The 27,279-nt window shown below is 42.8% G+C and overlaps 1 long non-coding RNA gene across 1 annotated transcript; it reads left to right on the forward strand.

The window, feature by feature from the left end:
* Positions 1-406: 406 nt before the first annotated feature.
* Positions 407-27,279, forward strand: LOC110125886 (uncharacterized). The gene is made up of 3 exons (XR_002310219.2): positions 407-697; positions 25,327-25,603; positions 27,110-27,279. It is a non-coding gene; the product is annotated as an uncharacterized lncRNA (long non-coding RNA).

Raw genomic sequence — 27,279 nt, forward strand, 5'->3', positions numbered from 1 at the left:
TCGTTTTCACTGTGGACCCCTCTGGCCATTGGAGTTCTGAATAGTGATCATTGTTTCTATCTGTAAGACATTAAATAAATATCAGTGATGCTGGGAAAGATTGAGGGCAGGAGGAGAAGGGGGCAACAGAGGATGAGATGGTTGGATGGCATCACCAATTCAATGGACATGAGTTTGAGTGAACTCTGGGAGATGGTGAAGGACAGGGAAACCTGGCGTGCTGCAGTCCATGAGTTTACAGAGAGTGAGACATGACTTAGGGACAGAAGAAGAAAAAACACATAGCAAAGTGTTTTCTTACGCGTCACAGGCAGCCGAGGAGGACATAGGGCAAGAGAGAACAGGCAACCACTCACTAGTTAGGTGGTCTCCCAGCAACCTCTTAACCTGGCTGAGTGTTAGTCTTCCTATCTATCAAGTGGGGATATTGATACCTACCTCAGCTGGTGGCTGCCAGCTCTGAATGAAACTACTGCAGGGAGGCCCACAGGAAGCCCTTGACGCCCCTTCACTGTACTGTTATCCAGATGGGCAAGAGTCCTCAGTCTCTCTACCAGTCGTACCAAGACGTTCATCCTAAGACCCATCCTCCCAGCTCCCTAGATGAAGCACCTGCTGCTCTCGCCGTTTGGTAAATGAATCCTTGTTCACGCCTGTGACACAGGAGCACTTTCTTTAAGAAGGCTAAAACTGGATGGTAAGTGTCCCAGGCCAGCAATATGCATTTCTGCATGATTTACAAGTTCTCATGTGGGGGGCGGGGGGCTTCCCTGGTGGTCCAGTGGTTAAGACTTTGCATTTCAACGAAGGTGGTGCTGGTTTGATTCCTGGTCTGGGAAATAAGATCCCACATGCCTTGCAGTCAAATAACTAAAACATAAAACACAAAGCAATATTGTAACAAATTCAGTGAAGACTTAAAAAAAAAAAGGTCCCCATTAAAAAATCTTTACAAAAACACAAAGTTCCCTTGGGTATCCTTGTTCACTTTGTCATCCCCCTACCCCAGAGCTTTGTACAATATTAGCTTCTCTCTGTGGCCTGATGACTTGTGTTCACCAGCTTTCACTCACCTCCCTAAATCTTCCTTTGCATTTCTAATTAGACTTTCCCCTATCTTACTGCTGCTCTGAGTCCCAGGCTTCATTTATTTTTATTGTTTTGTGGGAATGAATACATCACAATGGGTTATAGGTGACAATAACAGAGATTGTGTTTTGGGGATGGACCCCATGCTCTCCAGCCAACCATATCTCTGTTCCTGGTGATGCCCCAGGCTGGGGTTCAAAGAAGTCCTGGTGCTTTCAATCTCCTACCCTCTCTTCTCTCCTCTGCTTCTTGTCATGAAATTCAGACCAACTAGGGATGCTTGGTCTAATCTCCTGAAAGGACTCCTCATCATGGCCCTATGAGGCTGGTGTGTTGATGTTGTCTGGGAGAGACTGTAGTTATTGTGATGAGGAAAGCAGAAGAGAGAAATCAAATGCATAATGAGAAGACATCAGTGTGGCCTGATGAGGCTGTTCAGGGTGTATTTCCCTTGAAATGCTTCTTGAAAGACAGCAGCTTGAAAGAATGAGCAAGATGAGATTCATAGAGATAGCATTTCAAAAGGGAGCGTAGGCGCAACTAAGCTAAGCTCTGAGTGACAGAAGAGCAAAGTGCGTGTTAAAAAAGAAGAAAAGAAAAAATATCATCAAATGCCCATGGATCTTATGGGTGGCAAACTCTCTCTGCAAAGTATGTGTTTGTGTTTTGAGTGACTAAGACTCCAAAGGCAAGTTTAAACACATAAGCCCAGTTTAAAGGCAAATAAGATAATGTTGGAGGAAATTCATGAAACAATGTTCCTTTTTATACAACACGTTTCCTTTGAAATTCACAATATACATTGCTTAAAAATGACACAGCAGCTACCACATAGTGAACTGAACAACCTTTTTCATAGCATCCTAGCAGTGGAAATGGCTTCAGAGGCAATTGCGTGATGGCATTCATGTGATTAGGGAAGCAAATGGAGATGTTCAATATTTCTTTATGGACTGAAGAAGGAGATACACCTACCACTGTCTTCAGCAGTCAGAGTTAGGCATGAGAATAATAAACATTCATTTATTTAATAACTATTTATTGAGCCCCTACTATGGACTGGCATGTTGTGCCAGTGTGTATTTTTTTTTACCTGTTAAATACAAAGGGATTTAGGGAAGGAAGCACTAGGGTTCTAAAGATAAGTCAGATAGTCCCTCTGGGAAGGTTGAGAAGAAAGTTGCTGGAGGTCAACTATAAAACCCCAGAGATTCTTAGGTGGAGCAAACCGGATCATTTTAACCAGTGTGGTTCCTCCCTTGATGCCAAGGGCGGTAATCCAATAATGAACTCTGAGGTAGGTCTTGTATGTTTATGATCTACCTTAATTTAAAAACAGCCTACAGTGGACTTAGGGAAAGAATGAAAACTTCTAGAGACAGAAAGGTCTCCATGCCTTACACAGTGGCTGGCTTCAGGAATCCTTTGCATTGTGTTTGCCGAGTTCTTCAGCAACAAGTGTTTAAAAGCTGGATGGATGGACGGTTGGTGGTGGTTTAGTCTCTGAGTCATGTCTGACTCTTGGGATTCCATGGGCTGTAGATGGGTAGGCAGGTTGACTGGCTGAGCTGACACTGGTTTATGACATCACATGAGCTCCACGTATGATGATGTTCTGCTTCTGCTTCTGTGTGTACCACAATGTACCCACCACACAGCTTCAGTTTCCATCCATCACCAGCCACTGACCCCTTTGACCCACTGTGTCCCCTCGCCCATCTCCTCTGGAAATCACTACTCATGTCTCTGTCATCTGTGTCTTTATTTTTGTTTGATTCATTTATTTATTGTTTGTTTTTATATTCCACACATGAGTGAAATGAGTGAAATTATATGCATTTGTTTTTTTCTGACTTATTTCACTTAGCATAGATCCTTCAAGGTCCATCCATGTCATCACAAGGGGTAAGACTCCATTTTTTATGGCTAAGTAGTATTCCATTGTGTGTGTGTATATGTATATAACACATCTTCATCCAGCCCTCCATTGATGGACATTTAAGTTGTTTCCATATTGTGGTTAATGTAAAAAATGCTGCAGTGAACATAGGGGTGCATCTATAATTTTTGAATTCGTGTTTTTGCATTCTTTGGATGAATACACAGAAATGGAATGGCTTCATCATATTGTAGTTTTATTGCTAATTTTCTGAGAAATCCCCATACTGTTTTCCATCATGACTGTACAAATCTACATTTCCACTAACAAAGTACAAGTGTTCTTTATTCAAGTTCATTTCTTTTCCATTATAGACAGAAATAGACCACATTTCCCAGCCTTCTTTGCAGCTAGGTGGGGCATGTGAGTGGAATGACGGATGCTGCTTCTAGGCTAGGCTCTCACATAATACTCTCTGCCTCTCTGGCTGAATGTTGAGCACCCCACAAGGAAGAGTGAGGCCCTAGGGAATGGTGGAGCCTCAGGATGGAAGGAGACTTAGTCCTTGAAATGGGTACACTGGAGTCTTCTGGACCATACACAATGAACTGAGATGTGACTGAAAAATAAATTGTGTCACTTGGTAATGTCTGGAGACATTTTTGGAGTCACGAATGGGAGATGGGACATATTACTGGCATCCAGTATGTAGAGGTTAGGAATACAGCTATACACCCTACAAACAAACTAGCATATGGACAAAAATGTCAATAGGATCACTGAGATGTTGAGAATTACTACAGCAGCTAGCATTGTTACATTCCTGAACTAATACAGTGATGAACTTCCATGGTAGGATCATTTATATATTCATTTCACAAAGTCTTGAGAAGCTTCCCTGATGGTCCAGGGTTAAGACTTTTCCTTCCAGTGCAGGGGGTGTGGGTTCAGTCCTTAGTTGGGGAGTTAAGACCCCACATGTCTCAGAGCCATAAAACCAAAACACAAAACCAAAGCAATATCAATAAAGACTTTAAAAATGGCCCACATAAAAAAAAAAATCTTACAAAACCCCTAAGTCTTGAGCATCTACTATGTGCCAGGTAACTCTCTAGACACTAGCATACAGCAGTGAACAATATGGCAAAAATCTTTGCTCCAAAGAAGGTCACATTCTATAGTGGAGGATGGCAAGTAATAATATCAATCAAATAAAATATATAGTCTATCGGTGATAACAAATGATATGAAGACAATAAAATGGGATCTGGGGGAGGGATTGAAACTTAACTCATTGTTGTAAATCCCACAGGGGGATGATGATGCCTACACCCATATCCAGCCTAGTCCTCTTTTCCTAAGCCTTACGGTCATCTGTCTGTTGGACACCTTTACTGGGGTGTCTTCAGGCACCTTAAACTTCGCATGTCCCAACCTGAATTAATAATCTTCATAGAAGGGGGCAACAGAGGATGAGATGGTTGAATAGCATCACCGACTCAACGCACATGAGTTTTCACAAACTCCGGGGACAGTGGAGGACAAAGGGGCCTGATGTGCTGCAGTCCACGGGGTCACAAAGAGTTGGACACAACTTATCGACTGAACAACAACAAATTGTGTCTTCTACCTCAGTTTGATTTTGTCTGCTAATCTTAATTAAGCACAGAGTCACAATCCATCCAATGCCCCCAGTTTGAAGTCTGGACTCCTCTCTCACCTTCACCATTACCACCAAAATCTTGTGGAATTTACTTTGAAGAATTTTTTGAAATTTTTCCCTCTTCTCCATCACAACCCTAGTTCTGCCTCCCACTATTCCTGCCTGAAACAATCACAGTAGCCCTTGAAATGGTTTGGCTAGAAATAAAACAGATTCAGAGAGAGCATGTCAATTGCCCAGGGACACACTGCCAGTAAAGCAGTGCCATAATTTAATCTTGGTTCTCTCGTGTTCCCAAATCCCACCCCTCAGCTCCTCAGCCTTTGAAGATCTTGTCCAGAACTCATGATGGCGGGGAGCAGGCAGAGGGTTGCAAAAGCCCCTGCCTGCTCCCTCTGCCCCTGGTCATGCTGAGGGCTAGAATGTCAGCTGACATCATCGCCACCTTTGGGAAAGTCTACTAAATCCGTGCCAGGAGGCCGCATAGGAGCCACAGTTACCCCTCAGCTAACCCATCTATGGTTGGAAGAAGAATTATGTTGGATCCACTTACAGGCACACCCCAGTTTATACTATTTGTGAGCAGAAGAGATTGTGTGTTTCATAGCACTGCATTATTTGCAAATTTCTCTGTAGATGCAAACAATAACACGGGGGTTCCCCATTTCCCAGGCTTCCTGTTTGCATGATGAGGGAATTCCATGGATGCACCCCGCTCACTCTCACTAAGGAGGGCGGTTTGGAAGAAGGTCTGAGCAGCATTGTCTTAGCACCTTTCTGCCTTGTTGGGGGCAGCCTGCTAGGACACCCACCTCCTCCATCCTCCACTCTGTAAGTTCACTGGGGCACTCTCTGCCTGCTCTAGGGACACCCCAAATTTTCCAACTCAGCCAGGGCGGGTGGTAAGTCTGCCTAACTCAGGGTGCTGAAGCAGCACACTGGCTTGTAATGCTGTAGCTCCAAAGCTCAATTCTCCTCCTTGATTTATCAGTAACATATCTCCATCTGGAAGATGGTTTGATCTCCATCAGGGTTTTCTATGTCTTATTTCTCCATTGGTTCTGAACTTAGGAAAGGAAATACATCCCTCTCCTCCTCAAGTCAATAATCAAAGAAATAAATATCAAAATTGATGATAAGAAAACAGATATTATTTCAGTAAGTGTTTAATATGTACTTACTCCCAGCTAGAACCTGTGCCTGATCTCAGGTTACAAATGTGAACAAGACACAACTGGCCCTCAGGGAGCTCACAGTCCACCAAGGGGTTGCTAGGTAAAGAACTCGTTTTTTAAAAGGAATGTTTTAAGTGTTCACGATGAAGATAAACAGAACAGTGTGGGCCCGGAGTGTAGGCACATGGCCAGTCTTGGAGGGGTCAGTGTGGAAGATTTTAGGGTATCATTGCTGGAGAGGGTAGAATCTGATCCAAGACTTGAGGAGTTAATTATGCCAAGAAGGAGGGGAAGGAAAGAAGTTCCAGGAAGAATCCCCAGAATAGGCATAAAGTATTGAGGATAAAATTCATGACAAGAGTAGTAAAAATGAGGCTGGAGAGAGAAAAGAGGCTCAGATTATGGAGGCTCTCGTATGTAAGGGAAGGAGTTAGGATTCCTTTTTTCTAAATAGCAGGTAGGAGGCGGTGATCTTGAGTGATTTTAAAGCCACGTGATTTGATTTCCGTAAGTGGATGTTAAAAGGCCAAGGAAGGGAAGCCAGGGTAGGTGTGTGGATTGAGTGAGTTAATTCATGTCAGTGACAGACAATAGCACCTGTCATAGTCACAGTAGGATGTAAAGTATTTCCTATTGTTGTTGTAGGGACGTCCCTGGTGGCGCAGGCTGTAAAGGATCCACCTGCGATGCAGGAGACCTCAGTTTGATCCCTCAGTTGGGAAGATCCCCTGGAGGAGAGCATGGCAACCTACTCTAGTATTCTTGCCTGGACAACCCCCATGGACAGAGGAGTCTAGCAGACTACAGTCCATGGGGTCACAAAGAGTCAGACATGACTGAGTGACTAAGCACGCACACCAATGCAGGAGATGCAGGAGACATGGATTTGACCCCTGGGTCAGGAAGATCTTCTGGAAGAGGAAATGGCAAACCTCTTCAGTATTCTTGCCTGGAAAATTTCATAGACAGAGGAGCCTGGTGGGTTACAGTCCATGGGATCCAAGAGTCAAACATAACTGAGCATATACAAATTGTCATCGGGATGGTCTAGGTCAAAGGTCAGCCAGCTTTTTCTAGATAGAACCAGATAGAAAATTTGTTAGGTTTTCCATGCCATTAGGCCTACTTTGCAATTCCTCAGTTCTTTTGTAATGTCATGAAGGAAGCCATAGACAATATGTAAATAAAACAGCATGGCTGGGTTGCAATAAACTTTATTTCTGTAATTACAACCCACAAGCTATACTTTGCCAACCCTTGGTCTAGGTTATGCTGCAGTTTCAATCCCCGAAGCTTATTGGTTTATGAGGGTTACTCTTATTTCTATAATTATCCAACAGAATGGGTTAGGTTATGTTGCATTAACAAACAACTCCAAAGCTTTGGTGATTTATCCGTAGAAGGGTTTTGTTCTTGCTCACACTGCGTATCCACTGTGAGTTGTCTGGGAGCTCCACCCCATAATTCCTCGCTTTGAAACTCAGGCTGAAAAAGCAGCCAAACATTTCTGGCCTCTGAGGGAGAGGGAGAGAGAACTTTGGAAGGTCCTGAAGCAGCGATTAAATGAGCCTGCCCAGGAGTACAAGCGGCAGATCCACTCACGACTCGTTGTCAGTACCAGGCAGAGGGACCCACCCCATCACAAGGGACCTAGAAAATCCAATCCTGCCTCCTGCCCCAAAATCAGGGAGCTGGAAATACTTGGCAAACACCACTGTGATGATTTCCACATTAGTATTACCTACGACGAAGCTTCAAGTAGATATGTGACAGCTCTGGCCACACAGAGGAAAGCTGTTCTCTCAGTGTAATTCCAAATTCTTAAGGCAGAGAATCTGATCAGCTCAGCTTGAGCCAGAAGTGCATAGCTGGTTCAATTCACCAAGGCAGCACTAAGGTATCATATCATCAAGTAAGGTTGGTGGGAGCCCTTTGTTTGGATGTGAGGGGGTGGAAAAAATTAAAGGGATTATTTTAGGTTGGGCAATTGCTCCAGTATTCACCAACCTTAGTAAAGTGGCAAATAACCGCAGGTCAGCTTTCTGTGAAGGCAATGGGTAGAAAGACAGGGTCGGACATAAGTGAAAGCAAGGAAGAGCTGTCCCAGAAAAATGGGGCACAAGCCCTGGGTCTGTGGCTAACCAGGCATCTGAACTGGGCTTGCAGTTGTTCGCTTGCTCAGCTGTGTCTGACTCTTTGTGACCCCATGGACTGTAGCCCACCAGGTTCCTCTGTCCATGATATTTCCCAAACAAGAATCCTAGAGTGTGTTGCTATTTCCTTCTCCAGTGACCTGGGTTAAGACACCTCAAAAGCTTTTGGTGCCTCTTTTTCCTTATCTGTGAAATATATACCTTAGTAAAATGGTAGAGAAAAATAGCATAGAGTTCTGAGAAAAATGAAGCATGTTAAGATGAAGGTCATGCTTCATTTTTCCAGAACACTGTGTTTTTTTCTCTCAGTTCAGTTCAGTTCAGTTCAGTCACTCAGTCATATGTGACTCTTCAAGATCCCATGGACTATGGCTCGCCAGACTTCCCTGTCTATCACCAACTCCCAGAGCTTGCTCAAACTCATGTCCATTGAGTTGCTGATGCCATCCAATTATCTCATCCCCTGACGTCCCCTTCTCCTCCCGCCTTCAATCTTTCCCAGCATTAGGGTCTTTTCCAATGAGTCAGTTCTTCACATCAGGTGGCCAAAGTATTGGACTTTCAGCTTCAACATAAGTCCTTCCAGTGAATATTCAGGACTGATTTCCTTTAGGATGGACTGGTTGGATCTCCTTGCAGTCCAAGGGACTCTCAAGAGTCTCCTCCAACACCACAGTTCAAAAGCATCAATTCTTCGTCACTCAGCTTTCTTTATAGTCCAATTCTCACATCCATACATCACCAGTGGAAAAACCATAGCCTTGACTAGACAGACCTTTGTTGGCAAAGTAATGTCGCTGCTTTTTAATATGCTGTCTAAGTTGGTCATAGCTTTTCTTCCGAGGAGCAAGTGTCTTTTAATTTCATGGTGGCAGTCACCATCTGCAGTGATTTTGGAGCCCCAAAAAGTAAAGTCTGTCACTGTTTCCACTGTTACCCCATCTATTTGCCATGAAGTGATGGGACCAGATGCCATGATCTTAGTTTTCTGAATGTTGAGTTTTAAGCCAACTTTTTCACTCTCCTCTTTCACTTTCATCAAGAAGCTTTTTAGTTCTTTGCTTTCTACCATTTTACTAAGGGCTTCTCTGGTAGCTCAGCTGGTAAAGAATCTGTCTGCAATGCAGGAGACCCCAGTTCAATTCCTGAGTCAGAAAGATCTCCTGGAGAAGGGATAGGCTACCCACTCCAGTATTCTTGGATTTTCCTGGTGGCTCAGATGGTAAAGAATCTGCCTGCAATGTGGGAGACCTGGGTTCAATCCCTTGGTTGGGAAGATCCCCTGGAGGAGGACATGGCAACCAACTCTAGTATTCTTGTCTGGAGAATCCCCATGGACAGAGGAGCCTGGTAGGCTACAGTCCATGGAGTCACAAAGAGTTGGACATGACTAAGCACAGCAAAAGATGAAAATCAAATGACACCATGGATGTGAAAATGCTTTACAAATTATACCCTTATTCTTCTTCTGCTTTGTTTGGCTGGGAGGCATGTGGAATCTTTGTTCCCTGATGAGGGATTGAACCTGTCCTACCTGCAGTGGAAGGGCGGAACCTTAACCACTGGGCCACCAAGAAAGTCCTCTGATGCTCATCCATTGGTGATTTCAGCAGCACCTCTGGGCACTGAAATGAACACAGGTCTGCTTGGCCTTTCCCTTGCTGTTCCCCTGCTCAGCCTCCTCTCCTGTCCTCTTTCTGGTCCAACCCTTTGACTCACTGAGACCTCTTTGGTATCTCAACTCACGTTTCTGTCTTCCAGCTGCCACTGTTTGACATATTAGCAGGATCAGAAGCACAGAATGATTCGTTGGGTTTAAATGTACTCTCATCTCACACTGGTTGCTGGTACTGTTTTAAGCTTGTGTGTGTGTGTACTTCTTCTAAATAAGTCATCCAAATTTTTTGGTCATACACATCTGAGGAGACCGGCTCTGCCTGAATACTTTGGATTTTACCTGAGGCTATAGCACATTGATCTGTTCTCAGCGTTTTCTCAGTCTGCTTTGTCTCTGCTGAACTCTGGCAGATCAAAATCTGATTCTGGCAATAAAGGATAAAGGGTTTGGGGAGCAGGATTCTGCACTCAAGATTCAGGTTTCCCCTACACAATCTTATATATCTCTTTGCTTTTGTTTCTTTTCTCATCTGACACATCTTTTCTCATCTAATACAGTGTATCAGGCATCTTTTCTTTTTCAATCAGCTCTAATGAGGTATAATTGACACACAGTACATTGACCCAGTTAGATGATACGCTTGTTACAGTTTCACTTATGTGCATGTCCATGAAACCATCATAACAAGTATGATAATGAACATATCCATCACTCCCCCAAACAGATATCCTGTCTCCCCAGAATCTCTGCTCTCTCTGCTCTACTTGGTGTTAGTTTGCATTTTCTAAAAATTTACATAAAGGGGAGTGCAGTTACTAAAACCCTTTATGTTCTTGTTTGCTGATTCTAGTATCTGTGTCAGCTTGGGGTCTGCTTGTTAAAAACTCTTATTCATTAACTGTTTTTGTCTGTGCTGGGTCCTTGTTGTTGCACGCAGACTTTCTCTAGCTGTGGTCCGGGGGAACTGCTCTCTGGTTTGAACCAGAGACCATCAGGGAAGTCCCTGGGTTCTGCTTTGACTTAATGCTTTCTCTCCTCAGTAGAAGTCATATTTTCCTGCTTCTTTGTCTGACTGGTAATTTTTGACAATATTTGATCGCATGCCAGACATAGTGAATGTAGTATTACCTTGTTCTGTGTTGGATAGTTTTGTTTTACTATAAATACTCTTGTGTGTGGTCCTGGGAAGCAGTTAAGTTCCTTGGAAATAACTTGATTCTTTCAGGTCTAGCTTTTGAGATTTTTTAGGTGGGACTAGAGCTGTATTTAGTGAAGGGCTAGTGTTCCCCCAGTGAAGCAAAACCTTTCTGAGTATTCCTCGCAATGTCCCATGAGTTATGAAGTTTCCTAGTCTGGTTGGTGCCAACGGGCACTTTTTCTGATTCCGTAAGAGTGCTGTGTGCTGTGGGTTGTTCCCACCGGTCTTTGCAGGAGCTTCTTCTGGACTTGGGCAGTCTCCTCAAACAGGAGCTGAATTGTATTTTGCTGGATACTCGCAGGGAATCCTGTACAGTTCTTTGGGTTTCTTACTCTGTGCAGATCTTTCCTTCCTGGTCTTCAGTCCTGCAAAGTCTAGCCACCCTGTTCTCTCTGGATTCTCAGCTCTATCACCTCAACTCTGGAGGGGCACCAGGTTCCAACTGGCTTTTCCCTCCATGCACTAGGACCTGGAAGCTCTCTCCAGGCAATAAGCTGGGGCAATTACAAGGGCTCACCTTGTTGATTTTCCACCTCCTAGGAATCACTGACCTTCACTGCCTGATACCAACATCTTGAAAATTATTGCTTTGTCTATTTTCTTTTGACTTACATTTTGAAGGTAAATCTGGTCCCTGGCCAGAAATGGAAGTCTACTGGGCACCTTTGAATTGAAATAATCATGAGTTGTGTAGACTTTTGCTTTTCTAATTTTGGTTCACAGCTCAGTATCCAAGCTCTAGAAGCTTATTAGAAATGCAAAATCTCAGGCCTTCTCCCAGATCGGCTGGGTGAGAACCTATATTTTACCAAGATGTCAGGTATTTGTATGGATATTGGTATTTCAGAAATACCAGTGTAGATTTTTGAATTGCTGTTGTTGTTACTTTAGTTGCTGAGTCATGTCCGACTCTTTTCGACCCCCTGGACTGTGGCCCACCAGGGTCTTCTGTCCTTAGGATTTCTCAGGCAAGAATACTGGAGCAGGTGTTATTTTCTACTCCAGTGGATCTTCCTGATAATCTCTCCCTATTTTTTTTTTTTTTTTTTTTACTTCCAAATTTCAGTCTTAACTTCTGGAGAGGAAACCTTCTGGGTGACTCCAGGTGGAGGAGAATCAGGGAAGAAATTGCTCAGAAAGGGACTCGGGAAATTCTGCCCCAGACTCTGATGTTCATGGTCACATGACACGGGCCCCACTCAGTGTCTGATGGCAGCAACCTTGACCTCAGCAAGGGTGCTCCTTCTACACAGGGACCAAGTGGTCTGAGCTTGAGTGCAATCATATGCTCTTCCTTGCAGGGGTGATGCGAAGGGAAAATCTGGGATTCTGAGACTGAGAAAAAGTTATAGAAGGGGCATTAAACCCTTCTGGGAACAAGGCAGCAGATCAAATAAGAAGTCACACAAATACCCTCTTCTAGGTGAGGGAAGAGCTAAAATCTTGATCTCAGAAGACTTGGGTTAGATTCCCTGCTTCTCCACCCAGTGGTGGAGTGTTAGGAAAGTTGCTGGATCTTCATCTCAGTGTCTGCACCTGTATATGAGTGCCCGGTCATGTCCGGACACTTAAAGCCGAATATTAGTTTAGTTCAATTAATATATGCCATTGTTTATGGGGGGCTTCCCTGGTGGCCCAGAGGTTAAAGCATCTGCCTGCAATGTGGGAGACCCGGGTTCGATCCTTGGGTCGGGAAGATCCTCTGGAGAAGGACATGGCAGCCCACTCCAGTATTCTTGCCTGGAGAATCCCATGGAGGGAGGAGCCTGGTAGGCTACAGTCCACGAGGTCACAAAGAGTCGGACATGACTGAGCTACTTCACTTCATTATTGTTTATGAAGGTCAAATAATATAATTAGAATTTCCATTGCAAAGAGCTTCCAATGACTTACATGCATATGGTACTCCTTGCTTCAGAGTTAAAATTCGGTTAACTTCCTCCCCTTTTTCCTTCCCTCCTCCCCTTTCTTCCCTTCCTGCTTTGTCCTTTTCTTGTTTCTTCCTTTCTTCTTCTTCTTAACTCTCTCACCCATTCTCTCTTCCATTTCCCCAAATACCAGGCTTTTCTCAGGAAAGGGTATGGAAGCTCAGGTTTCACATAATCCCCCAGAGGTATTGTAACGTGGACAAGTAAGTCAAGCTTCGTGCTTTCCCATATAATACTTATAACCAGGTGAAATAAAATTAAAATCTATGTCAGAATCAACCTTGAATGGAAAAGGAGTCTATCCAACAGACATACAGTGTGGGGGAAGGATCTGGAAGATGGTGGAGCAGTGGGTACACACAACAGTGAGGGTGGGTTTGTGGCTGATGATGGATTCAGAGCACATAGCACCCTTGGATTCCACCAACCTGTAGGGATCCCAAAAGTATGAGGCAAGTAGTCTTTTTATAATTTGTTATTTATTCCAGATTTGAATAATAATATAGCCATGTAGGGTGGCATGTAGGGTGGTGCCTTAAAGTATCAGAATCACCTTCACAGGTGGTGCTAGTGGTTAGCACCAATGCAGGAGACGAATCATAAGAGACTCAGGTTTGATCCACAAGACTGGAAGATCCCCTGGAGGAGGACATGGCAACCCACTCCAGTGGCTGTTTCTTGGAAAATTGCATGGAAAGAGGAGCCTGGTAGGCTATAGTCCTTAGGGCTGCAAAGAGCTGGACATGATTGAAGTGGCTTAGCATTAGCATTAGTCTTTTCATAATTTGCTGTTTATTCCAGATTTGAATAAGATAGCTGGCTAAGGTGGCATGTAGGGTGGTGTCTTAAAGTATGTCCTTTGTCAATGTGGTCTGAATTTCTTCACTCATCAGGAAGTCCCTGAAGAGGTCACTGACATCACTCCTTCATTCTTTTTTATGTTTATTTGTATTTATTTATTTGGCTGTTCCAGGTCTTAGTTGCACAGCATGTAGAATCTAGTTCCCCAACTAGGGATTGAACACAGGCCCCCTGCATTGGGAGTGAGGAGTCTTAGCCACTGGTCCACCGGGGAAGTCTCCATTCCCTCATTCTTGATGGCCTTTTGATGAGGGAAATGGCAAGCTTGAGTAATTCTCCCCAGTTTGGGGATGGATTAGATTTTCAAACTCATGTCCTCTGAGACCCTGCCGGTGAGTAGTGTTTCCTTATAGCCTGCTTCAGGTCTGGTTTGAGGTCTTTTAAGTGCAACTAAACTTCCCCCAAACGGGAGCCCCGTCTGTGCTCCTCGCCTGTGCCAGTGTCTGCGTTGGTCACTGACCACTGAGCATTTCCACAGCCATATCTGCTGCCAAGTGAAGCTGCTCTGGGTGTTTAGGTCTTTCCTGGTGATGCGCTGCTCACTGGCTCCAGGGAAGGCTTGGATGAAAGGAGGAAAGCCTGCAGTTCCAGACAAGAGTCACAGTGGGACCAACACACAGATTATCCCATATAGTCTTCATCATTAATCTATGACAAAGGAATTATCATTTCCATCTTTTCCTAATGAAGAAATGAAAGCTCAAAATGGTTAAGACACTTTCCCAGTGCCACCCAGGAGAACTAAGATTTGGACTCATACTTTTCCTAATACTTAAACTCCTTCTGTAAGTATCCCAATGATGTGCGAAGATCATTGACTTAAAAACCAGACAGCTAGCATGGATTAAGCGCTTACTGTGTGGCAGGCACTGGGGACTTGGAGAGCAATGAGTGGTCGGGAAAAAAGCTGCAAGGGAGGGGGGAGGGAGGAGGGAAGGAATGATGATGATGAGAGAGGGGGCAGAACTGACTCAAGGGCATTATCCACTGGGCTCAGGAACAGGATGGCATCACTGACTCAATGGGCATGAGTTTGAGCAAATTCCTGGAAATAGTAAAGGACAGGGAAGCCTGGCATGCTGCAGTCCATGGGTTCTTGAAGAGTCCGACAACTGCTTAGCAAATGAACACTGACGGTAGGAACATGAGCATTATCCTGTGGGTGCTGGGGAATCACAGAAGGGCTTTATTCAAATGAAGAAGAGGATTGGACTTGTACTTAGAGAGAGCATCCAGAAGCAGTTTGGAGGACAGAGGGCAGGGGGCCAGGGGCCGCGCAGGAAGTAGGAACAACAATTATAATGCCATTGAAAGAGAGGGAATAGACTGATGGTGATGAGATGATTTCAGGACTGGGCACTTAGGTGCTAGATACTGTGCTAAATGTGTTACATGCTCTCACTCATTCAATATTCAGGTCCACTTTACGATATGAATACTACTATTATCACTTTCCAGATGAGGAAATTGAGGCACAGAGAGGTTAAATACCAACTGTTCCTATCATAATGGAACAAGCCATGAAGAGATTTACCCTCTTGCTCTGAATCTTATGTTTTCAGTTAGTAGATGGCAGATCTGATGCTGAGACTCTTAACCTAGCCTCCATTTTTCTCCACCATATTTGTTGTCTCACCAAATCACATTGGATCATAGACCCTAAGGGAAGGGAGAAATCTTTGTGATCATTAGGATCACCTTCCTGCTTCTCCACACCTGCAACTAGATGCTCAGATCCTTCCTCTGTCATCTGCTTTAACGTCTCCAGTGACAAGGGCTTGCATCCTGCCCAGATACCCTGGGACACTAGCAGTGTAGGAATTTTGTGCATTTTTGTTGAGCCCCAGTGAACGTGGCCCGCTGCTTCTGGTGCTTTCTCTGAGTATGTGCTGGCCCTTCCTCCCCCAAACAGCACCTGAGAGTGTAAACTCTGGCTACTCAGATAAATCTGGAGTCAAGTCCACCAGGGATTTCAAGGAGTGTTCTTTGCACGAGAATCATCACGAGATGGCCAGGCCTGTGCTAATCAGCTGTATTTGAACTATAACAACATTCAAACCCAGCAAGACAATTAAAGCTGAAAATGGTCAGAAGGGATTAAAAGGATTCAAAGGATAATTGCTTCATAACAAGCTACATTGTAGCAAGTAGCAGGCAGGATTGACGGAACTGGAATTAATTATATTGGAATACGTGTTTATTTTTATAGTCTTTTAAAATCGTTTGGATTTGGCCAACTTGTGCCTTTCTCCAATACTCTCGGCTTTGGTTAACTGCCGTGGATTTATCTGCCAAGTACAATGACTGCCATTCTTGGAAACTACGCAGGCATGAAAACATGCTCACCATTTATCAGATCAATCCTTTTATTGCCTTTGTAATAATGACGCCTAAATTTGTATCGTGTTTGTAATGTTTACAAAATGCTTTACATATGTTATCTCAGTTTGACTTCACAACATCCCATGAGATGGTTAAGGGCTGGAGCTCCCGTCTGGATGTGACGAAGCTAAGACAGAGCAAAGTGAGCCATCCAGCAGGTTAGTAAGTGAGCTCTGACTGAGGTCTGCAGTGCCTGCCTCCTCACTGGTGTGTTTGTGCTATTGATCTGGAGGAAAAAGCATCTTGCTTGAGAGGGGGGGCTAGGCTGAATACTGCTGTCGAGAAGGGGAAAAGTCATTGCTTGGGTTCGGGGAAAAGTTGAAACTTACTAGTGAATCAACTGTTTGAACTGTAAAGAGTAGAAAAGATCATTGATGAGAAAGGACAGGTGCTTTCGGAGATGAAGTTGCTGTAATAAGGCCTAAGCAATGAATCTTGCTTTGGAGTCAGGTGCCTTGAGTTTCTGTTCCACCTCTTCCCTTCCACGGCTCTGTATCTTGTCATGTGACTATTCCTCTAGCTGTCTTACTCTTTTCTCTTCTGTACAGTGGGTCTAATGATGACCTTCACTGATTATGGTCACAGTCAAGGTCAAATGAAACATTGCATGTGTTTGAGTCTGACAATTGTGGGATGCTTTTGTCCCTGGCATTTTTCTGTCTGATATCCCTATGTTCAATGACTGTGAAGTGAAGTGAAAGTAGCTCAGTCATGCCTGACTCTTTGCGACCCCATAGACTATACGGTCCATGGAATTCTCCAGGCCAGACTACTGGAGTGGGTAGCCTTTTCCCTCTCCAGGGGATCTTCTCAACCCAGGGATCAAACTTGGGTCTCCTGCATTGCAGGTGGATTCTTTACCAACTGAGCTATCAGGGAAGTGACATAATAACCAAAAAACTAGAGGGAAGTTACCACTGGAGGGAAGGATGGAGGGAGGCATGAGATAGGAGTAGGGAATTAAGAGTTATAAGCTACTCTGTATAAAATAAATGTTAGAATGATATATTGTATAGCACAGGGAAGTATAGCTTTTGTTTTGTAATAACTTTAGATGGAATATAATCTATAAAATATCAAATCATTATATTATACACCTGAAATTAATATAATATTGCACATCAACTATAGTTGAATAAAAAAAATTATATTTTGCAGACCTTTAGGGTGAACATCTTTACCTGTGCTTATTAACCAATTCTGTTTTCTTTGACTTTTCTTAGTCTTTGCTCAGTTTTGATTGGGTTGTGTATTATTTTCCTGTTGATTGCCTAGGAGTATCTCGTATATTCTGGATATACACATGTCTCCATATAGGAGACACATGATTGTATGTTCTAGATTATTTGTTCTGTTTATATGTATTGCAATATTTTCCTCTCGTGTATGCATTATCTTTTCATGTAGGTTATGGTGTCTGTGTGAAAAAATATATTTTATGGAGTCAAATTTCCCATCTTTTCCTTTCTAGTTTAAATTTTTTATGATTGTTACTCCTGATCTATGTACCAATAAGAAGAGGGAAGCAAAGGCAGGAGTGCAGACAGGAATAAGTGGGGGCTGAAGCAAAGGAAAACTCGACATTTATTTCTCATGTTTCCTGAAGCCCAAGGTCGTGGGGCTGGAAAATTTGGTTCCTGGCTTATGGATGGCTGCCTTCTCTCTGTGTCTTCATATAGTAGGAGGTGTGGGGGCCAGGGAGAGAAAGAAGGACGTGGGGAGGGAGAAAGAGAGGAAGCTCTGGTGCGTCTTCCTCTTTTAATAAAGACACCAATCATATCACAAGGGCCCCACCCTCATGACCTAATGGAAACAAAATCACATCCCCATGTTCTCATCTCCAAGTGCTATCGAATTGGGGCTTAAGGGTTCAACATACGAACTTTGAGGAATACAAACATTCAGTCTGTAACAAATGAGATTTCCTATACCCAACACCCAGGTTCCCCCGATGGTAATATCTTGCACAGCTAAAATACAATATCAAAGCCAGGAAGTTGGCATCGGTTCAATCTGCAGAGTTTATTTGGATTTCACCCATTTTACTTGCCTTCCTGAGTGTATGTGCGTGTCTGCAGTTCTGTGCAATTGTATCACAGATGCAGATTCCATTAACCCATCACCACCACAGTCAAGACACAGAACTGCCCCATCACCACAGTGGCCCCTTGTGCTACTCTCAGCTAGCCTGTGATTTTCCTTTTGAAGCATCTTAAAGATGTCGATCATTAAATCCGTTTTCTGTTTCTCTTGTTCTTGATCAGTTTTTAAGCCATATCTGACTCTCTGTGACCCCATGAACTGTAGCATACCAGGCTCCTCTGTCCTCCATTAGCCCCCAGAATTTGCTCAAACTCATGTCCATTGAGTCAGTGATGCCATCCAACCATCTCATCCTCTGTCGCCCACTTCTCCTTTTGCCCTCAATCTTTCCCAACATCAGGGTCTTTTCCAATGAGTCAGCTCTTCATGGTGGCCAAAGTATTGGAGCTTCAGCTTTAACACCAGTCCTTCCAATGAATATTTAGGGTTGATTCCCTTTAGGATTGACTGGCTTGATTGTCTTGCTGTCCAAGGGACTTTCAAGAATCTTCTCCAACACCACAACTCGAAAGTATCAATCCTTCGGTGCTCAACATTTTTATGGTCCAACTCTCACATCTATAATATGTATACAATACACAAAACAGAATGAGCATAAACTCTGGACTCCAGCATCCCTGAGTTTGAGGACCAGCACAGCTCCTCACACCTGGGCACCCTTGTATCGCCCCGCAATCCCTATTGATAAAAACAGGTTGACAAGCTTGCAGTGACGGCTCAGCCTTGTGGTATAGCGACCAGTCAGTGCCAAGTGAGCGGCAGTTACAATCAACATCATTGAGGTTTTCTCCTTTGGCCTCAGTCTCATCCCTTTCACTTCTTCCACATGGATAGAATTCACGGCTGTTCGGGTCCCCTCTTGCCATCCCAGTTGATGGAGCCTCTCTCTGGTGAGGCTTTCTTTCATTTTTGTCTTCCTCCTCCACTCTGCTCCCCAGCAAAACTGGAAGAAGTTTTCTAAGTTCATTAGCTGGTTGCTCACATCTTTCTCCCCTTCGTGTTTCCAATGTTCCCATTTCATCTGCAGTTTGCCAGGGAAGCTGTTGGCTTTTGTTGTCTGGCTGGGTAAAGCCTTCCCATGCCAGCGCTGACGTGCTGGGTGCCCTTTTAAGAAGAACACCACGGTGCCGACTCCTGATCTAAGCAGGGAGGCTTGAGCTGGGGAGCGCGGAGAGCATCCTTCCCCCAGGGGAGCAGCTATTCTGGGAAACAAACACTCCAGGCATCTCATTAGCATAATCTCAGGAATTAATGGCTTGATTGATGTTCCACAGTTCCCCACAGTTTTCTATAAATGATAATGTATTAAAACGAGGTGGGGGAAAGAAAACATGACACGACATATATTATTTAGGTGTTTGCAGAGAGGCTGGCACACAAACACACACGATTTATCAACAGTCATATTTTTTTGCACAGTGTTCTGAGCCCCAAGCCTCCACGATGTGGAATTAATTTCATAGCAGGTGATTCTAGACGATTTCACACAGACCATCTGTCGCTTCTTCAGCTACCTTTCTGCTGTTACAATAATTAATCATTTCAGAGACTGGCTTGGCCTCGAAAGTCCATTCTGGCTGAGAGCTCTACAAGAGTGGATAGCATTGGCATAAGTGTTTTGAATCGGTTTGTTCCTATGAAGCAGGGGTGTTCAAATATTCTTCTTATTTACGTTTATCTGCCCACACCAGTGGCTCCTCTGCTCAGGGGTGCTTCACAGAGTATTAGATAGTTGTTGCTAAAACTGTTCATGGTCTTCCTTTGGAACAGAAGAAGCTGAGCTTAGGCTACTTGAATTGTCCAAGGTCATGCTACTAATTGGAGAGAGTTGGGACCAGAACCTCGGGCTCTCCACTTTTCTTGCCTTGATCCTTCTGGTCCTTGAATCTCACCAGAAATAAATAAGTAGATAGCCCTAGGAACACTAGAGGTAGCTCAGCAAGGGACATTGAGGGCACACTCAAATGCTGCAAGTCAGTAATTTAATCATCCCAGGAATCAAAATATAGCCATGCAATAAGGTAGAATCAATATGAAAGGAAATGGAGTTTTTTTTAAGAAACATGAGCTGTGGTCTACCACGCTTGATATCACAGTGGCAAAGAGAAAACACCAGGCCACTTCCTTGACCAAGATGCATTCGCCCACTGATGTTTATTGATTTATTTATTAGCGACAGAAATATTTATTTGATTGATGATTCATGGTATTCCCTGGGTTAGATGCTGGAGACACAATGGTGAAGCCTCTGTGCTCAAGGTACTGATACTTTAGTGGGGGACATAAAATGAAGAATTAAACAAACACAAGTTGTATTAAGTGCTCCAAAAGAGAGAAACGAGGGGCAGAGACAGCAGAGGACCAGTGGTATATTTTCCTGTGTGCATGAAGGACTTTTAGATTGGATGGCCTAGCAGGCCCCTTAGAGGAAACCGTGCCGGAAACTGGACTCTGGTGGGTGGGAGCTGAGCATGTGCTAGGTAGGAAGGAGAGTCCTGGGCGTTGGGGACTGCATCAGAATGGCCCTGGGCTGGGAAAGCAGATCCGCATGGTAGAAAGAGAGTCAGGGATGGAAGACTGGGTATGAACAGGTTGAGAGAGATAGGTGAGAGACATTGTTCAAGGCCTTTGCGATGGGTTGGTTCATTATTCCCATTTCACAGATGAAAACAGCGAGATGCAGAGAAACAGAACAGCTTGTAGAAGGTCACACAGTGGTAGGCAGTGTGTCTGGACTTCTAACCCAGCTCTCTCTGACTCCAGAGTCCAGGCTGTAAGGCAGAGGCTAGCAAACTGTGTCCTGCAGGCCACGTCCAGCATCCTACCTGTTGTCTGTAATTAAAGGTTCACTGGAACGCAGCCGCAGTCATTCATTTATGCATTGTCAATGGCCACTTTCTCACCACACCAGTATAACTGAGTGGTTGGGGTGGACACTGTATGGCCTTGCAGAGATGGCAATATTCACTACCTAATTCTTTAGAGAGAAATTTCACTGAACCTGTAGCTCTGGGGTGGGGAGAGGGCTCATGTCTACTTCTTTCCTGGTGTTTCCCCAAAGTCACCCAGTGACTGGCATTAGCTAGGATCCAATAAACATCTGTTGAATGAATGAAGAATGGGAGAGGAGGTGCATGGAGCCAAAAAAATCAAAGGGTTGGAGATTGGATGAACTGGGTTAGCATGAGACAAGGAACTGGCCGGTGAGCACAGGCTCTGTTTGGTTGCAGCAGGTGGACTCGCTTGGCCAAAGGGAGGAGCAGGATGTTGTAGACATCAGGTTGGAGACAGTCCCTGGGGGTCGATTGAGAAGAGCCCTGAATGCCACCATCATTAAGCTCTGAGACCTTTAAGTGGCTGACTTAGCAGTCACAGAGGCTCTGGAAGAGACCTACTTTGCCAAGATGGAGATTGTAATTGGTTATTGATGTCCTATTTGTATGCTAATGTTGCTCGATAAAGTAGCTAAACCATAATTAACGCTCCAGCTTCCTCTAAAAAAAAGCCCACTGAAAGGTCAATGGATTCCATACAATAAATTATTAAATAATGGGAAACACAGGAGGTTAAGTTTCTGAGCTATAATCTTTTCAGGTTTTATGAACTATCATTTATTAAAAGCACTGACAATGTTTACATTTTGTTTTGCCATTTTCCTGCCAGCTTCAGAAATTTTTGGAGTTGGCGTCAGTGTTGAGTGGAAAAATATATTGTTTGCCAGGCTTCATCTGTCTGGAAATCAAGACAGAGTTACCTCTGTGATCTGACTTCTCATCTCTCCGTGTCAATGTTAAGTCAAATAGTATGGCAGCACGTTGGCAGATTTCATGTTGTATGGAAACCAGGATGAAATATACTGTAATGCCAGTTAGATTTATCTGGTCATCACAGAAACATACGAGGATCTTTTGTGGATAAAATTCTTACTCCTGTCCTGAAAATTCTACAAGAGGGAAGATCTTGGTATGGTTATCCAGTCGCTAAATAGAGTTCGGCATTTTAAGACCTCCTGGACCATAGCAAGCTAGGCTCCTCTGTCCTTCACTATCGCCCAGGGTTTGCTCAAATTCACATCCATTGAGTCAGTGATGCTATCTAACCATACAATATTCTGCTGCCCCCTTCTCCTTGTGCCTTTAATCTTTTCTAGCATCAGGGTGTTTCCTAAGATCTTATTTGTAAGGAACAGGTATGACTAAAGGGATGTCTATGAACTTGGACTCTGGGGTCTGTGTTTGAACTGCTTTTTTACACCTTAGCTCCTGTGAACTTTGGACTTAGCTCTTTGGTGCCTCATTTTACTCAACTAGGAAATAGAGGCATGAGTGATACTTACTGCATGGAACTGTGATGATTAAGAAATTGTACATAAAATGCCCCAGACAGTCTGGAGCAGAGTAGTGTGAAGCATTGTTATAACTCTGTAGGGTTTAAAATGTTCAAGGGCAGCGATTTACAATGAGGCCAAATGAATTGGTAAGTTGGTCAGCTTTAAAAGTTGTCTTCAAACACCAATCAATTCATTGACAGTTTACTTGGCTTGTATTGTGTGTTTGGGAAGATGCTAAAAAATATAAGGTGAGATCATTCCAGATGTCAAAGAATTGACAGTTCTTGGTGAGGAATCGACTCAAAGACAAGACAGGGTATTACTGGATAGAAATCATTTGTTCATTTAACTGGGCAACTGTTACATATCAGGGACCAAGTAAAGAACTGGTGACATAGAAATGAATCAGAAGAACATGACTAACAATCTAGTGGGGTCTGTAGACAAGAGTTTCAACGAGGACTGGTACAGTCTGCGTTAAAAATGTTTTCCCAAGAAAAGAATTAAGAACTGAACTTTACATTTTAGTACTGGTTCTACAAACAATAGGACTTCAAGAAACTTCTGGCTTAATTTCCTCATTGTATATTTGAGCCTGAAATGTAGAAGATGTTTGCCATACAGAGGATTTAATTCTTAAGAATGCATAATGCCTATATAGAATCATTGCTTAATAATCAAATGATTGATGATCAACTTCCCCCCAAATACACTGAAACAGCCCAAGTTATATGAATATGAAAGTGAATCGCTCAGTTGTGTCCAGCTCTTTGTGACCCCATGGACTATACAGTCCATGGAATTCTCCAGGCCAGAAAACTGGAGTGGGTAGCCTTTTCCCTTTTCCAGGGGATCTTCCCAACCCAGGGATGAAACCCAGGTCTCGACATGCTGTCATCACACACAGCCCAGCATCTTAACATCACAATTCTCATTTTGAATTTTTCTTCCTGTCTTCTTTTTTCCCCCTGTTACATTTTCAAGTGCAGTTTTAACTGTAATTGCCATTAAATTGCACACATAATGATTTTTTTAGGACCACAGGTGTCCTGAATAAGATATTAATTGTAACACTCAATTCAGAACACTCTCATCATTTTTTCATGCCCACAAGATTTTCTGTCCTTGTGTTTCCCTTTATGAATTCAGTACTATGTAAGCAGTTTGATGTCGCTGCTTAGTCTTACTAGGTAATATTAGTATCATCGATTAGATGTTGTTAAATATCTGAGTTGTCTGGCTTTGCGTCTTTCAAATGCTTTGCATTGTGACTTATTCCCAACTGTGTACGTTTTCCCCAGAGTTCAAGGAACTAGAGGAGCTAGCAGAATCCAAGGAGGTAAAATCTCAGGTGTCACTGAGGGCTTCTGTTGGCCTTGGCCGTGAAAAGAATGTGTCAGAAAAGCAGTGCTCTGACAGTCACACTGGTTGACTCCATCATTCTCTTAGCTACTTGATGCCGCCTCTGTGTATTTGGTTGCAGAGTTGATATCACAGTCATGGTAGAATCATCATTTAAAAAATTACTAGACCATTTTCAATACATTTTTAGGTCCATGGAACTGAGAAGAAAGTATAGAGTTCCTTATTGCTCCCCACTCCCACTCACAGTGTATTATTAACTTCTTGCTTTAAATATGGTATATTTGTTACAGTTGATGAACTGATATTGGTATATTATTATGAACTGAAGTTCACAGTCTGCATTAGCGTTCACTCTTTGTGTTGTACATTCTAGGTTTTGACAAACAGATGACATGTACCCACTGTTACAGTATTAAACAGGATAATTTCAGTGCCTGAAAAATCCTGTGTGGTCCTATGATCATCCCTCCCTCCCTCCCTTTGAGCCCCTGGCCACACACTGATTTTTCACTTCTCCACAGTTTTGCCCTTTCCAGTATGACATATAGTTGGAATAATATAGCCTTTTCAGATTGGCTTCTTTCACTTAGCAATATATATTTAAGGTTCATCTATGTCTTTTCATAGGTAGGTAGCTCAGTTATTTTTATCACTGAATACTGTTCCACTGTCTGAATGTATCACAGTGTATTTATCCACTCATCTATTGAAGGACATCTTGTTTGCTTTCATGCTTTGATAATTAGGAATAAAGCTTACAAATATTTGCAAGCAGGCTTTTGTGAGCATTAAGTTTTCAACTAACTTGGGTAGATAACAAGGAACACAACTGTTAGATTGTGTGTGAGTTTTTGCTTTTATATTTGTTAACTTAAGTCGAGATACACGTTATTTGTAAGAGTTCTCTACAAACTTATATAAGGACAATCGCACCTGAAACATTTCAATGGGGGCAGAATGGGAGGTGCCTGGAGGTGAAGATATGAATTCCTACTTCCTTGAAACAGTAAATAAAGTGAACATCTTGGCACGTACACTCCATAGCACTCTCCACATCTAAATGGATCAGTACACACTGTTTTGAACTATATTACATTAGTGAACTTTGCCCATTCTGCCCTGCTACAAGTTGTAAAACTTTCTCTGCAGATAAACAACACCACTTATTATTGTATATAAAAAATGAACCAAAATTCATTTAAAAATAGATATTCAAATAGTTTTCATAGAAGTTAAATGAATATGATGCTTATCTCATTTGTATCCTGATTATATTTAGAGAGAAGGGAGTAGGATAAGCACTAAGATTTTCATCACATGGCTTTAACAATTACTGATGTGCCAGTATTGTTTTATCCATCCTTCCACTTTTTGCTATATTATTTTAAAGCAAATTCTAAACATTGTATTTACATTATTTGCAATGACTGCTTAACATTGTGCATTACATGGAGTGGATCATGCTCCTACTATTTTTCCATTGTTGATTAATAAACAACTCCACAGTAGATGTCTTTGAGTTTAATGCTTGTTGGTGTTTGATGAAGACTAATATATGAAAATTTTCTCTTCCTTTCATAAGATTCAACACAAGGAGAGAGAGATGTTAGAGTTGGATGAAAAGAGAAGAAGAAACATTAGCCATGTGGATTTCCTAAGACATTTTCCCCTGTGTTGAACTTCACATCTCTTCTTGCTCAGCATAGAATGAATCAAAGCTCCTGAAAGGCAGCCTGGAGAAAGGGAGTGTGACATGTGAGAAGGGTCTTGTTGGACCCGCTCTCCCAAAAGCACCCATCAGCTGCATCTTCTTCCATGAAGAAGAGGACGAGAAAGGAGAGGCTGCTGATTCTTCTAGGGTAAGAATTTCTTTCCATAAAAAGAACCCAGAGGACTGGGAGGTAAGTGGACCCCGTTAGAAATAGTTTGATTTAATCCCATGAGGGATTCCTGAGTCAAAGGGCGAATGTAATTTTATGGCATGGTGACCAAATTTCTTTCCAAGAGACCTGTACATCTGTATACTCCTACCAACCATGGATGAAAACTGCCCAAATTTTAGACTAGCCAAATTGCATAAGTACCTGGACAGGTGTACTTAACATAATTGTATTTCAATAATAAGACCACTGAGCAGAAACTGTTGACCATTCCCTGGAGAGCTTGCCAGAACCCAAACGATCAAATTGGGTGTTAGCATCATTATACAGAGCATTGGGGGCTGCCTGAACTGAATCAGGTACCAGTTGGAAAGCATGAAATTACTGACTCTGTTTAAATCTAACTGCAATTTATCTGTAAGAATAGTACTGAAAGGTGACATTTGTCTTAGTGAGCTTCCCATTCATTTCCGGAGCTGGAGTTCATCAGTCATGCAGCTCAAGTGCACGATACATGCAGATGAATATTTATTATAGATGATGGAGTATCCTTCTGGCAACATAATACACTTCATTCACTTGGAAAGGGAATTCAAACAGATTCATGATAGACTGCTGGAACTGGAGGGGGCTTTCACCTCCCTTCAGGAGAAATTGGTGGAGAATCTGCTATTTTGGTGAAGAGAGAGTCCACATGGTTAGTGTTCACATGTGAACTGGTTTTAAAGTATTCTGACTGGTTAGATTTAGTTAGATACATCCTATTGAAAGATAGTTACTATCTCAAAAATAATTCATAGAGTGGATGGAAAATCCAGCTATATGCCTGAATTCAGCCAATAGATTGAAGCGTATTGGTTGTTTGAATGCCACCCACTGTTTGAATTTGTTTAAGTTCATAGGTGAAGATACAGATTTGGCCTAATTCACAGAGTCTCTAGGCACTAGAAGAGAATCTTAAAGTAAAGCATGGATTTCCGACATTGATCTGACACTTGAGGTTAAGTGCTTCTTTCTTAGGAAATGCAAGATCAAAGACAATGAAATGACAGAAAAAAATATAGTCAGAGCATCATTCTTTTTTTCTTTTTAATTTAGAAGCCACTCCTCATCCCAGGAGAGCTGAGAAGCAAAATTAAGAGAAAAATAGCTTCCTTGTGCCCATTAAGCTGTCTTTTGTTTTCTTTTGATGACCAATGAGAATCTTGTTCATTAAAATTGTATGGATGCCTCTCCTTTCCTCCGACTATTTACACATAAAAAATAGATGATTCCAAAGAGAGATTCCAACATCACGCTTGTTAAGGCTGCTGAAAACGTCCATGCAAACAGCCATCTCCTTTTGCAGAACCATGAGGAGTTTCCTAAAATATACAGTGGTAGATTCAAGTGGGTATATCTATGGAGGTGTGGACAAGGCTGGGTATCTGAGGAAAACCAGTGTTACAAACAAACCTTCCTTGTCTTTTTTTTTTTTTTTTAAAGAATCACCCTACCTTCCCAGACTCTGGACACATGCCTTTCCCATTATGTGTTGAAATGGAAGTAACAGGAGGTTCTGTGACTATGGGGAGACGGAAACCGAAAGTACGGCCACTGAGGAAGATTAAACTCAACTTGACCTCCAAGGCTGATGGATAAATGATGATTAGAAA

Source organism: Odocoileus virginianus, chromosome 15, assembly GCF_023699985.2.
Source record: "Odocoileus virginianus isolate 20LAN1187 ecotype Illinois chromosome 15, Ovbor_1.2, whole genome shotgun sequence".
NCBI lineage: Eukaryota > Metazoa > Chordata > Mammalia > Artiodactyla > Cervidae > Odocoileus > Odocoileus virginianus.